Source organism: Anomaloglossus baeobatrachus, chromosome 5 (genome assembly GCF_048569485.1).
Source record: "Anomaloglossus baeobatrachus isolate aAnoBae1 chromosome 5, aAnoBae1.hap1, whole genome shotgun sequence".
Lineage (NCBI taxonomy): Eukaryota > Metazoa > Chordata > Amphibia > Anura > Aromobatidae > Anomaloglossus > Anomaloglossus baeobatrachus.
The window spans coordinates 89,726,300-89,741,578 of NC_134357.1; the positions used below are offsets into that span (position 1 = coordinate 89,726,300).

Here is a 15,279-nt window from a genome sequence, read left to right on the forward strand (position 1 = left end):
TCAGTGCCGGCGAGTGTGGATGACGTAGGACAGAAGAAGAATGACAAAGGTGGCCGAAAGAGGAGGCACCGGCACCGGAGAACGAAGACGCCCATATTACTCAACTCCACTGCAGCAACCATTTAGGTGAGTATTATAAAGTGATGTTTACGTTCTACACAGCGGCCTGTGCTCTTATATACAGCATGTTAGAATGCTGTATATAAGAGCCCACTGGTGGTGGCCGCAGCTTATAGGCCCCAAATCTGCTGACAGGTTCTTTTTAAGCATTTTGTATTATGGCCGTGATAACTGATCCTCCTACAATTCTGTTTCACCAGATATCACAATATAGGCGTACATACGGTATATCGTGTACATACTTTGAAAGTCCATGTCAGAATGGTGTTAGAGTCCCTTGATAACTTATCGTGAGGATATGTCATTTGTATCGTAAACCTGAAGACCCCTTTAAGTTTCATACATAATTGGTAACCCCCAAATCAATATCTAAACAGTGTCCAGACAATCCTGGTGGTTAAGAATTACCTCACTGCCATCAGTACATGCATGGGAGATTTTATGTTTTCTGCAGGTATAAGTTACTATATATTGTAATTCAAGGAATTTGCTTAAACTATTTTCCTTATGCTGGTTTCAGATAAGCCTGTGCAAAATAGCTTGTTTTGATCCCAAAAAAATAGATGATTTTTCATCTGTATGCCATGTGTCACAATGTGACTACAGTATAGTTTGGGATAGGGGGCTTCTATACTGTTGATCATGCTAAGGAACCCTAGGCTATCCCTGTCCACAGGGTTACCCCTGATGGTTGAAATGCCCGAATCATGTGCCTGGCTATTCTCCTGACTAGATCTAATCTGTTACCCTCCAGGGAAGGAAAGAGCAGGAGTGTGATGGTAATACAGATTAAGACAGACAGTTAAAAACCAAATCTAAGACACACTGCAAACTCAAGGGAACAAACAGTAAGAAACAAAGGGGAAAAGCAAGAGAAGTAAGGCAGCAACAAAAGGACACAAGAGTTAACACCACAACCGCTCACAGAAAAGCAAGAGAATTAAGGCAGCAACAAAAGGAGACAAAGGTTAATACCACAACTGCTCACAGCAATAAAGCACTACAACCACCAGTAAGTCTGGATCAAACGACCTCTCCAGAGCCGCATAGAAAAGCTATAGCTGACACTAATGGAAGTGTCCAACCAGCATATATAGGAGGGAAAAGATTAAGACTGACTCTCCCATAGCATGTGACTAAAGGAGATTAACAAGTAGACCTGCAGAGATTAACTCTTGCTAACCTGCCTATGAAATACAAGTCTGTGGGTCGACACCTTAGTCTCCCTGCTCTGATCACAGACTTCAGAGAAGTTAGAAAGTAAAGTGTAAGAATGTGGAGATGCACCAGATCGTGATGCTGCCATGACAGTCAGCAACGCTTGCAAAAGCCTCCTTGTGACACCATTCTTATGTCATTTTTTTTACATCTGTATGGCATCTATATGCATTCGGTATTTATATTAATGTAGTAATAGAAGGCCAAATATAGTTTTCTATGTTAATAATTGCAAAGGATCCATAAAAAAACAGGTGCCATATGTGATCCTTTTTTTTGCATAACAATTAACTTTTAATGGATGAATTGGATCTGAAATACAGATCATAGTACTGCATGGTCTCATGTGAACTACTATATTGACTTGCATTGGTCCGTATACTACTCTTTTTACGGACGGACAGTACACAGACCGATTATTCGCTCTTCTCTCCGGACTCATTCAAATGTCCATGTTTCTCAAAATGTTCTGCGTTTGTTACAGATAGAACACAGACCGATTACATGCTATGGGCAAGTCACAGCTTAATTTTTTGTGAATTGATTGCAGAAAAAAAACCTGTAGACATATCCCCTTTTGATCCAATTTCTGGACCAAATTTACCAATGAAAAAACTAGCACTTGGATGCCATACGTGTGTCATACAAGTGCTGTCCATTTACTGTTACTAGTAGGAGAAGCTTAGAATTTTTTTTTTTTTTTGCATACAAGGAAAATATATGCCGCACATATGGCACATCTAACACACAGATAAAAAGGGCCTGTTCGTGTACTAAAAAAAAACAAAAACAAAACGAGCATTTGAAAGGCCTAATTCTGTAAACTCCACCTGTATGGGATAAAAAACAGCATGAAATCCCCTACACCGTGCATGTCCTGTTGTGCAGTGGGTAATACTGGCACCATCAGTAGGTGAAGCCGTCGGTCAGTTTGTTGTGTGAGCTCCAAGTTACGTACTGTAATTGATTCTTTAATTGTCAGTCTTGTGTGTTTAATTCCCAATCTAATCTATTAACGTTGGTGTGGATCTTAACTGTACAAAGCTTCAGCTGGTGTTTCCTTAATGGGTGATGATCATTACTATGGGGTGTAAGAGCTACTAATAAAATGCTGTCATGTAAATGTGACAATTTTCCAGAAATGTTCAGATGAAGTATGGCTAAAATCTAATACAAGAAATAGCCTCGATATATAAACTTAAAGACAGGAGCTGTATGTACATCAAGGGTATGTTATCATCCCGTTTCTGCCATATGTTTGAGTTTCCATCAGGGGGTGCATTCTGAATCCTCAAAAAATGGGATTTGGATGTGCCTGAGACAGAGCCATAGATTTCAGTTATCAGAGTCCGATACGTGCACACTCAACTTATTTTGGCAATAGCCATTCTTTGAAGTCAGAGACAATAGAGTAGTCTACTACAGTCTCCCCCAAAAAATAGTTTAAAGTTGCATGTTTTGAACTATGATGAAGCGATGGCTCTGTCTATGGCACATCTGAATCCTGTTTTACTAGGGGGTTTTGGTGGGTGTGGGGTCAGATGAACTCCCAAATATAATCACACCTGTGGAAGAAACTTGATGTGACCACAACCTAAAGGGAAAGCTATTTGTGTTCCTAAATTAAGCTTTTCTGTTCAGCTACAGCAATGTGTTTAGATACATATAGCCCATCATATTTAGATAATATGTATTCATTTATATAGCGCTATTATTTCCACAGCGCTTTACATAAATCAGGAACACTGTCCCCATTGGGGCTCACAATGAAGAACCCGGAGGAAACCCACGCATAGCTACATAGTTACTTAGGTTGGAAAAAAGACCTAGGTCCATCTAGTTCAACCTTCCTCCACCAGTTCTACATTTGGTCACTAAGTCATTTATAACAAACAATGTTGTGTGTACTGAGGAAATCAACCAGCCCTTTTTTAAAAGCTGTTATAGTGTCTACCATTACTACCTCTTGTGGTAGGGCATTCCACAGTCTGACTGCTCTAACTGTAAAGAACCCTTTCCCATTTAGCTGCCGGAATCGCTTTTCTTCCATTCGCAGTGAGTGCCCCCTAGTCCTTAGTATTGTCTTTGGAAGAAATAAGTCATGTGCCAGTCCTTTATATTGACCAGACATGTATTTATACATATAAATGAGATCTCCTCTGAGACATCTTTTTTCTAAGCTAAACATATCTAACTTTTTCAACCTGTCATCATATGGGAGGCCTCCATTCCTTGTAGTAGTCTAGTTGCCCGCCTTTGAACTGACTCTAACTTCTGAATGTCCTTTTTAAAATGTGGAGCCCAAAACTGTATCCCATATTCCAGATGTGGCCTTACAAGTGATTTATAGAGGGGTAACAATACGTTGGGATCACGGGATCTAATCTCTCTTTTTATACAGCCTAAAATCTTGTTTGCTTTAGCAGCTGCTGCTTGACATTGAGTGCTGCTGCTTAGCTTATTTGTAATGAGAATACCCAAGTCCTTCTCCTGTTCTGTAGTCCCAAGTTTACTTCCATTTAATGTATACGCAGTTATAGGATTACTACGTCCTAGGTTCATTACTTTACATTTATCAACATTAAATTTCATTTGCCAAGTATCTGCCCATTCTGACAGTTTATCCAGATCTTTTTGTAATATTGTACTATCAAGGTCAGTTTTTAATATCCTACATAGTTTGGTGTCATCAGCAAAGACTGACACTTTACTATCAATCCCATTCACAAGGTCATTAATAAAGAGATTACAAAGAATCGGTCCTAGCACAGTTCCCTGCGGAACCCCACTGCTGACTATGGCCCATTTAGAGAATGTACCATTTATGACTACTCTTTGTTTCCTATCTTTTAGCCAATTCCTTACCCAGTTGCATACAGTTTCCCCTAGTGCTTGCTTCAGGAGCTTTAGTATAAAGGCCATGTCACACTAAGCAACATCGCTGCTAAAGAACAACTTTTGTGACGTAGCAGCAATGTTGCTAGTGATGTTGCTGTGTGTGACATCCAGCAACAACCTGGCCCCTGCTGTGAGGTCGTTGGTTGTTGCTGAATGTCCTGGGCCATTTTTTAGTTGTTGCTCTGTGTGTGACAGCGAGAGAGCAACAACTAAATGTGCAGGCAGAAGGACCCGATATTTACCTTCGTTACCAGCGTCCGCCGCTCTCAGCTGTCAGTGCCGGCTCCCTGCTCCCTGCACACGTAGCCGGAGTACACATCGGGTAATTAACCCGATGTGTACTGTGGCTAAGAGTGCAGGGAACAGGGAGCCGGCACTGGCAGTGTGAGAGCGGCGGACGCTGGTAACGAAGGTAAATATCGGGTAACCAAGGTAAGAGCTTCTTGGTTTCCCGATGTTTACCGTGGTTACTAGCGGTTACCAGCGTCCGCAGAAGCCGGCTCCTGCTGCCTGCACACGTAGCAGAGTACACATCGGGTAATTAACCCAATGTGTACTGTGGCTAGGTGTGCAGGGAGCCAGCGCTAAGCGGTGTGCGCTGGTAACCAAGGTAAATATCGGGTTGGTTACCCGATATTTACGTTAGTTACCAAGCGCAGCATCGCTTCCACGTGGCGCTGCTGGCTGGGGGCTGGTCACTGGTTGCTGGTGAGATCTGCCTGTGTGACAGCTCACCAGCAACCCGTGTAGCGACGCTCCAGCGATCCCTGCCAGGTCAGGTTGCTGGTGGGATCGCTGGAGCGTCGCTTAGTGTGACATCTCACCAGAGACCTCCTAGCAACTTACCAGCGATCCCTATCAGGTTGTATCATTGTTGGGATCGCTGGTAAGTTGTTTATGGACTGTTGTTGTTTAGGGTTGTTTTTTTTGTGACTGGGCCTTAAGGCTGTTATCTGGTACAGTATCAAATGCCTTTGCAAAGTCCAAATAAATCACATCAGCTGCATTACCAATATCCAGGTTTGCACTTACCTCCTCATAGAACCCCAACATGTTCGTTAGACACGACTTATCTTTCATGAATCCATGCTGTTTGTCAGTTATTATATTATTTTGTGCAATATATTTTTGCATGTCATCCCTTAAAATGCCCTCAAAAACTTTGCATACTACTGATATCAGGCTTACTGGACGGTAGTTGCCTGGATCTACCCTCTTACCTTTCTTAAATATCGATACCACATCAGCAATCCTCCAATCCTGAGGAACCAACCCTGTTACAAGCGAGTCTAAAAAGATGAGATACAGCGGTCTGTCGATTACGGAGCGCAATTCCCTCAATATTCATGGATGAATGCCATCTGGCCCTGTGGATTTGTCAATGTTTAATTTACTCAGATATAGGCGTACTTCATCTTGTGAAAATTAATTATATCGGGTGGTGAAGTTTGATTTTTCACTTGTTGAATGATCCCTGGTACAGTCAGTTCCTTGGTGAACACAGATGAGAAATGCCTATGTAATATCTCAGTCTTATGTTTGTCCTCTATAACTAACATGTTATTATATTTTAAGGGGCCATTACTATCCTTTGTTTTGCTTTTGGCATTAATGTATTTATAAAAGATTTTGGGATTTATATTAATGTCATTGGCGATTTTTGTTTCAGTAGCTAGTTTTGCTTGTTTGATTTCTTTTTTGCATTTCCTGTTGATATCTTTATAGTCCTGAAATGCTATTTCTGTATTCTCAGCCTTTAAGATTTTAAACGTCCTTTGTTGTTGTTTTATTATACTTTGTACAGTCTTATTTATCCATAGTGGTTTCTTTTTATTCCGGTACATTTTATTACCTGAGGGTATAAGTTTTTTACAGGACTCTAGCAGTATATCCTTAAACTTACCCCATTTATGTTCAGTATCCCCAGTTACCATGACTTTGTCCCAATCTACACATTTAAGCTCTTCCCTTAATTTGTTGAAATCAGCTTTCCTAAAATTCCAGGTTTTTGCATTTCTCCTTTGAAATGTTCTATTGAATATTACTTTGAAGCTTACCATATTATGATCGCTGGTGCCCAAGTGCTCCCGGACGACCTGTAGATCTGAAATTGTATCCGGTCTATTTTACAGGACCAGATCTAGCAAATTATCTCCCCTGGTCGGTTCATCTACCATCTGAGAGGGAAATGGTCTTGAATGGTAGATAAGAACTTACAGCTTTTAGCAGAACCAGAAGATGATATGTCCCACTGAATGTCTGGATAGTTGCAATCCCCCATAATAAGAACCCGATCATTATTATTAGCTGCCTTTTCAATTTGTTCCAGCATTTCACCCTCTATTTGTTCAGGTATGTTAGGAGGCTTATAGCAAACTCCAATTAGCATTTTTCTATTATTCCCCTCCCCATGTACATTTACCCATACTGACTCTACATTGTTGCAGTTCCCCCCAATGTCATCGTTTAACACAGGTTTTAGGTTAGATTTGATAAATATACATACCCCACCACCTTTTTTGTCTTTCCTGTCCTTCCTAAATGTACTATAACCCTGTATGTTTGTCACCCAGTCATGGCTTTCATCCAGCCAGGTTTCCGTAATGCCCACCACATCATAGTCCATGGTTGACATAAGAGTCTCCAATTAATTCATTGTGTTTGCAAGACTTCTTGCATTAGCAAGTAGACATTTAATACTATTAACACCTTTATTACTCCTAGCCTCCCTATGTTCCTTGCATGTCCCATCCCCCCCAATCCTTCATTGACCCCCTACCGTCTCACTGTCTCTATCTGCTCTATCTATCCCCTTTTTTGCTTCACTACCCTCCCTCCCCCCCGATCCTAGTTTAAAAGCTCCTCCATCCGTCTAACCATTTTCTCCCCAAGCACAGCTGCACCTTCCCCATTGAGGTGCAGCCCGTCCCTACCGTAGAGCCCGTAGCCAACTGAGACGTCGGCCCAGTTCCCCATGAACCCGAACCCTTCCTTCCTGCACCAATTTCTAAGCCACGTATTTATCTCCCTAAGCTCCCGCTGTCTTTCTAGTGACGCTCGTGGCACCGGTAGTATTTCTGAAAACACCACCTTGGAGGTCATGGACTTCAGCTTCTATACTCAAATACGGGGAGAACATACAAACTCTTTGCAGATGTTGTCCTTTGTGGGACTTAAACCCAGAACCCCAGAGCTGCAATACTGCAGTGCTAACCACTGAGCCACCGTTCAGCTACAGCATTATGGTTAGATACTTACAGCCTATCATATTAAATATGGCCTCTCTGTTCAGATTAGATACATACAGCCCATCATATGAGATATGGCCTCTCTGTTCAGCTACAGCATTATGTTTAGATACATACCGCCCATCATATGAGGTATGGCCTCTCTTTTGAGCTACAGCATTATATTCAATACTTACAGCCCAACTTGTTAAATACGGTGTGTGTTCAGATACAGCAGTATGTTTAGATACATAAAACCTATCTTGTTAGATACAGCCTTGGTGTTTGGCGTGCCTCTGGCCTCATTCACTTCACTAGGGGTGTGTGATAAATCTGGGATGTGGGATATGACCAGTAGACTATATACCAGTTGTACTTGTTTGCAATTCTGAACCTATCATGAGAGAATATTTTTCATTTTATTGTAAAGTATATTTTGGTGACGTGCGTTCCAGTGGCTGTTCCCAATTGCTGCCCAAAAAGGGAAGAACAAGAACAACATGTGTGACAGATTTATGAAAACTGTCACAAAGTAAAACTTACCCATAGCAACCAATCACAATGGAGCTTTCATTTAAACAGAGCTGTTTAAAAAAATAAAAGCTTAGCCCTGTTTGGTTGCTATGGGCAACAATTGTGATTTTCCTTTCAGAGAGTTTTGCTTAATCGGGCCTACATTGTAAACATGGAGGAAACACCCAGCTAGTTGGTGGCAGATATGTCGGCAGTCTGATATTTGCGCTACTGTGGCCAAGAGGCCAACAGACTGATTCTTGTACACTAAGGCCAGCAGGTGGGCCTGTTACTGGAAGACATGTCACTACATGGACAAAGCCTTTTTTTTTTTTTCAATAGGACAGCCATTTTGAATTGGGTCATTCAATAATACTGTCCTTGGCTTTCTCAGCAGTCTCAAGGAGAATGAATGGAGCGGAGGAGAAAACGCTCAATTCTTTGTTCCATTGAGACAATGGTTTACAAAGCCCAGTTTTCAGTATCTTTTTGTGTCCCAGCAATCAATAAATTAGGCTACGTTCACACTTCCTTTGTTTTGCATCAGTCACAATCCGTCGCTTTGAAGAATTACGGTATGCAGCAAAATAATTAGCAGAAATCCCTTTTTACCCCATAGACTTCTATTAGCGACGGATTGTGACTGATGGCCCTGCGTTGGATCCACCGCGTGACGAATCAGTCGTTTACTGACTGACCGTCAGGCGGGAGCAACGCTGAATGTAACGGTTTTTGTGTGCGGCGGATCGTTTTTTTACTGTGAGCATGCGCACAGTAATAAACCATGATCTACTGTAAATTCAGTTCCAGCGGCCGGAACGATCAGCTGATTGGCCAGCGGCTGGCTTTTGTGAACGATCAGCTGATCGGCCGGCTTTTGTGAATGATCAGCTGATCGCCTGGCGGCCGGCTCATCGTTCACAAGAGCCGGCAGCCGGGTGATCAGCTGATCGTTCACAAAAGCGGCCACCGGGCGATCAGCTGATCGTTCACGAAGGCTGGCCACCGGTAAAACAGTAAAAAAAAAAAAAAAAAAACCCCAACAAATCGTTTTGTTTGTAGCATCAGTTACATCAGTTGTGCCACTATCTGCAACGCATCCGTTGCATCAGTCAAACAACTAATTGTGACGGATGCAAAACAATGGAAATGTGAACTTAGCCTTAACCCCTATCCTATGGACAAGAACTAAAATAGAAACTTGACACAAACTCTTCCCTTTGACAATCTTTCTTTTAAAAACATTATTTTTTTGTGCTTATTATATAATAATATAATTGTCCTTGCATATAGGTATGAAAAAGAGATTCAGAAAAGACTCTGCTCCAATTCATCATTTGCATTTTTTTTAATGCCTCACCCCAGGTGATTTTTCATTCAAAATCCATGTCAGAATGACTGTATAATCATTTATGAAGATTAAACTCAATATCTGCCCACCTAGCTCAATTGACAGTACCTCAGTGTCCCTCCTCACTGCTGCTGAGATCTCACCCTGCTCAGTACAAGCTGCAGCCGTCAGTATGGCTGGGCAGGTGGAGACTGAATACACTTGTACTCATAAAATGCTCACTTTAATATCAGGATTATACAGCCATTCTGAGATGGATTATCAAAGTAACTACACCAGTCCTATCAGGTATAGATCTATTTAATAATGAATACAGTTTGTATTTTGAGATCTGTTTTAATACAGGGAGTGTGTCCTCAAACAACATCATGTTAGGAGCAATACATTACATGGCTACACGAGGCGATCCGCTGTTGATAACAATGATTTTTATGCATTTGCTTATTTGTCGGTAATCACCCATCTAAATGGGCGGCTTTAGCTTATACAATGAGGCTAAAGTATGTTATTACCTACAAAAGAGAAAGGCAATCCAGGACATGCCATTTAGAGCAATGAGAGACAATTTTAATCTTTCACATGGATTAGAATATTTTGCTGCTGCGAATCGTTGGTGTCCTGGATTGACTTTTTTCCTTTGCATGACAATTGGGAAAAGGAAATATAATTTTGTCACCTTGTGAGACACCTTTGACGATGGGTGATCAACTATGGGAATAAAGGATCGAACATATTGAAATCTTGCCCAGTCCGTTACTGCCCTAAGACTGATGGTCATTACACCGCCGTAGGGGATTCTGGTAACAAGAAAATGCCGGTTGACTGAGCGCTCTTATGTTCTCTATGAAAGAACTATCACCAAATATGTCTGCTGATGACATCTCCAGGAGACAATATTATCAACAGTCTGAAATCAGAAATGCCAGATGGATATTTTCCATAACAATAAAATGTCTGTGGCCCCCATACAAATTAGACTGTGAGCTAAACCCATAGATATTGGTTGGTTTGGCCAATATAAGTCTAAAGGCCGCTTTACACGCTACGACATCGCTCAAGCGATCTCGTTGGGGTCACGGAATTTGTGACGCACATCCGGCCGCTTTAGTGATGTCGTTGCGTGTGACACCTATGAGCGATTTTGCATCATCGCAAAAACTTGCAAAATCGCTAATCAGTGACATGTGCCCCTATTCCCAATTACCGTTGCTGCTGCAGGTATGATGTTGTTGGTCGTTCCTGCGGCATCACACCTCGCTATGTGTGACACCGCAGGAATGAGGAACCTCACCTTACCTGCGGCCACTGGCAATGCGGAAGGAAGGAGGTGGGCGGGATGTTACGTCCCGCTCATCCCCGACCCTCCGCTTCTATTGGGCGGCCGCTTAGTGACATCGCTGTAACGCTGAACGAACCGCCCCCTTTGAAAGGAGGTGTCTCGCCGGTCACAACGACGTCTCTAGGCAGGTAAGTAGTGTGTTGGGTCTGAGCGATGTTGTGCGCCACGGACAGCGATTTGCCCATGTCGCACAACCGGTGGGGGCGGGTACGCACGCTAGCGATATCGGTAACAATCCGCTTGTAAAGCGGACTTTAAGTATACAGGGTGCCCAAGACTCCACTGTTCTTCAAAACTGGGCTCTTTTTTCCATCATCTGAAGGTGCATCCATAGAAAATGAATGGATACCTTGTCTTGTGTTTTATATGGAGCATTAAGAGTACTTTACACACTACGACATCGCTAGCGATCTCGTTAGCGATGTGAAATTCTAGATCGCAAGTGCGATCTTTCGAGATCGCACATGCATAAAATGACCTATGTGCACTCTCGAAAGATCGCACTTGCGATCTAGAATTTCACATCGCTAACGAGATCGCTAGCGATGTTGCAGTGTGTAACGTACCCTTTACTGTTCATTTCTTGATTTTCTACGTCAAAAAATGAGCAAGCCACATGTTAGCTGGAAATCAGTAGGAAAATATCAAATACACTACAAACAGTGCATTTCTTTTTGTGACTTTTTTCCACTTGTACACTTTTTTGTGTTTGTGGAATATTTTGCAAATACTACATTTCTGGTACTTTGTCTTAGGGCAGAGTACACTTGCGTATGACTTGCATGAGTGCTATGTGAGAAATCTCGCATTGCACTCGGCCCCATTGAAGACAATGGGGCAGCTCAGATCTGCAAGTTTTTCCTCAGTCCCAATCGGACTAAGGAAAAAAATCGCAGCATGCTAGAATTGTCAGCAAGAGACATGTCATTCGCACCCATACAAGTCTATGCGTGCGAGTGAAATATCGGACTGCACTCGGATGCAGTGTAATATATGCACAGGCTGACAATGGAGGAGCTGGAGGGATTAATCCCTCCCTCTCTTCTGTAGCTGTGATCCGATTGTAAAATCAGATCACAGTTGCATGACACTTGGCTCAGGCTCATAGCAGAGCAGGAGCCAAGGGTCATTAGCATATCACATCCGATGTCACATCGGATGCCATACACTAGTATGACTCCAGCCTTAGGTTGAATTCACATGTCCTGTAATCATCCAGTAGAACGAAACCTGCAGAGATCTGTTGGCAAAATAATTTTGACAGATCCCTTTCTTTGACATAGGTATCCATAGAGAACAGATCTGTTATGCACCTATGTCTTTTTTAAACCTATGTAATAGGTAACTATTAGTTCTAAATTATTTAGTGACAAAATGTATAATAGGTAGAATAAAGGCTGCTTTAAAAAAAAAGAAAGCACCCGCCCCCGTCGGTTGTGTGTCACGGGCAAATCGCTGCCTGTGGCGCACAATATCGCTAACACCCGTCACACATACTTACCTTCCTAGCGACGTCGCTGTGGGCAGCGAACAACCTCTTCGTTAAGGGGGAGGTTCGTGCAGCTTCACAGCAACGTCATACAGCGGCCGACCAATAGAAGCGGAGGGGTGGAGAGGAGCCGCATTAACGACACGCCCACCTCGTTGCCGGAGAACGCAGGTAAGCTGTTGTGTTCGTCGTTCCTGGGGTGTCGTACGTAGCGATGTGTGCTGCCTCAGGAACGACGAACAACCTACGTCCACAACGACCAACGAAATTTTGAAAATGAACGACGTGTCAACGATCAACGATTAGGTGAGTATTTTTGATCGTTAACAGACATTCGTAGCTGTTACACGCAACGACGTCGCTAACGACGCCGGATGTGCGTCACGAAATCCGTAACCCTGACGACATATCGTTATAGATATGTCATTGCGTGTAAAGCCCCCTTAAGGTTGAACTAGATGGACCTAGGTCTTTTTTCAACCTTTGTAATAGATTCCTACTGTCAACGCTGGATACAGTGACAGCGGGTAACCTCAGTGACAGCTCAGCTGATCGCGCGGCTGTCTTCAGTTGCTGCGTGGAGGTGACAGGAGCGGCGGTGTCTTCTGCTGCTCCGGTCACCTCCATGCAGCAGAGCTGGAAGCGACGCTGGAGCATCCTGGATTACGCCGGACATGGAAGGCTTTTTCGGGCTGATTAAATTGTTGAACCAGGGTATATGTTTGTGTTTTTTATTTCTAATAAAGGATTTTTTCGGGTGTGTGTGTTTATTTACTGTAACTTACAGATTAATCATGGAAGGTGTCTCATAGACGCCTGACATGATTAATCTAGGATTTAGTGGCAGCTATGGGCTGCCATTAACTCCTTATTACCCCGATTTGCCAAAGAACCAGGGCAAATCGGGAAGAGCCGGGTACAGTCCAAGAACTGTCGCATCTAATGTATGCGGCAATTCTGGGAGGCTGCTGACTGATATTGTTAGGGTGGGGGGGCTCCCCGTAACGTGGAGCTCTCCATCCTGAGAATACCAGCCTTCAGCCGTATGGCTGTATTTGGCTGGTATTAATATTGTGGGGGACCGCACGCCGTTTTTTTAAATTATTTATTTATTTCACTACACAGTATAGACACGCCCACCGGCTGCTGTGATTGGGTGCAGTGAGACACCTGTCACTCAGCGTGGGGGCGTGTCTCACCGCAACCAATCATAGGCGCCGGTAGGCGGGGAAAGCAGGGAATACGAGATTGTTTAATGAGCGGCCGGCTTTTTCAAAATAGTAAATCCCGCCGCAGCAGTGTGAATGCCGTGCAGCGCCGCGCCGGTGATCGGGGAACGGTAAGTATGAGAGAGGGGGGAAACTGACCGACAGACTGTGAGAGAGGGACAGACAGACAGAGAGACCGACAGAGAGACAGAGAGACCGACCGACGGACTCAGGGAGATTGACCGCCATACACAGAAATAGAAAGAATAGCCGACATCACTAGAAATAAAAACACCAAACGGACACGGACTATAGGTAGATGCATACGTGTTTACTAACGTGTGTGCACATACCCATAGACTTTCATTGTGTCCACGTGTGTGTGCTCCGTGCAGATAACGGACATGCATCCGTGCAAAACGCAAACACATATGGATCACGGACACGCACACACGGACATAATGAAATAACGCACGTGTGACCACAATCATAGATTAACATCGGTGCATGTTTGTCCGTGTCTCCGGTATATACGGAAACGGAACAAACACGGACGTGTTTCACGGACGTGTGAAGGGGGCCTAACATGAACCTCCATCTGTATGTTGTTGTTTCTAAAAACGTTTGATCTATTTTTGCACATTACAAATCACATGATTCTAAGAGGAATATTTGATTGAAATAATTAGTGAACTGTATGATTTGTAGAAGCACTAACAAACATGAAATAAAATAACATAAGAACTGAAAAAAAGGCAATAAAAAGATTAGGAATAAAACAAAACAAAAAATAACAGCGCTTTTCAGGTATTTTTGGAAAATTACAACTAGTGTGTACAAAAAAAAACTAATGTACTTTCATATTAGTGCAAGGATTGCTTAGTGCATGCACTGATTACTGCCGCGGTCTCACCACCAGCCCCTCATGGGACATTATTTATGTGAACGTGTGTCCCATTCAGTGCAATTAACACTTGTCTCAGTGGTTTGGCCTCTTTTGTTCTTCTCCCATTCCATATACAAAGTGCTTGGAGAAGAGATCTAGAAAGTAATATGGGAGTAATGCACATGCAGGGCAGAGAAATAAAAGCACAGTATGAGTACAGGAAACACCGCTGAGAATAGAGCGAGGGGAAACAAAGGACTCAAGAGAAAGAAGATACCCGAGACCATTATCTATATTACCTGCTCAAGGTCAAATTAAACTGTTGTAGATGTAGCTGACAAGGTATGTTTCTTTTATGCACATACAGGGTTTCCCTCTAGGCTATGTGCACACACTGCGTTTTTATTGCGTTTTTTTATACATTTTTATGTTTGCAGTTTTGTTACAAAATTGCAAGCATATCCTGATGCCAGCAAAGCCAATGAGAATCCTTAAGTGCTGTGCATACATTGAGTATTTTCACATTACAGAAAATAATCTGCAGCATGTCAATTCTTTCAGCGTTTCTTGCCTCTATTTTTCACTTATTGAATTCAATTGAAAAACGCCTTCAAAAACATGACAAAAACGTGTATTTTTGCACTGCATTTTTCCTGCCAGGAGATGTAGAAATGGTACAGAAAATTTCTGCAACCAAATACTCAACGTGTGCACATAGCCTAAAGTGGGCTTTACACGCTGCGACATCGCTAGCGATGTCGCTCGTGAAAGCACCAGCCCCTGTCGTTTGTGCATCAAGGGCAAATCGCTGTCCGTGGCGCACAATATCTCTAGTACCCATCACACATACTTACCTTCCTAGCGACGTCGCTGTGGCCGTCGAACAACCTCTTTTTTAAGGGGGCATTTCGTGCGGCGTCACAGCAACGTCACACGGCAGGCGTCCAATAGAAGCGGAGGGGCGGAGAGCAGCCGCATGAAAGTCACGCCCACCTCGTTGCCGGAGGATACAGGTACAGTGTTGTTCGTC

General features: G+C 43.0%; 1 protein-coding gene across 30 annotated transcripts in view; it reads left to right on the forward strand.

Moving 5' to 3' along the window:
* The window catches only part of ANK3 (ankyrin 3), a 1,059,766-nt gene that overhangs the window by 880,912 nt on the left and 163,575 nt on the right, over positions 1-15,279 (forward strand). The gene's annotated exons all lie outside the window — the stretch shown is intronic.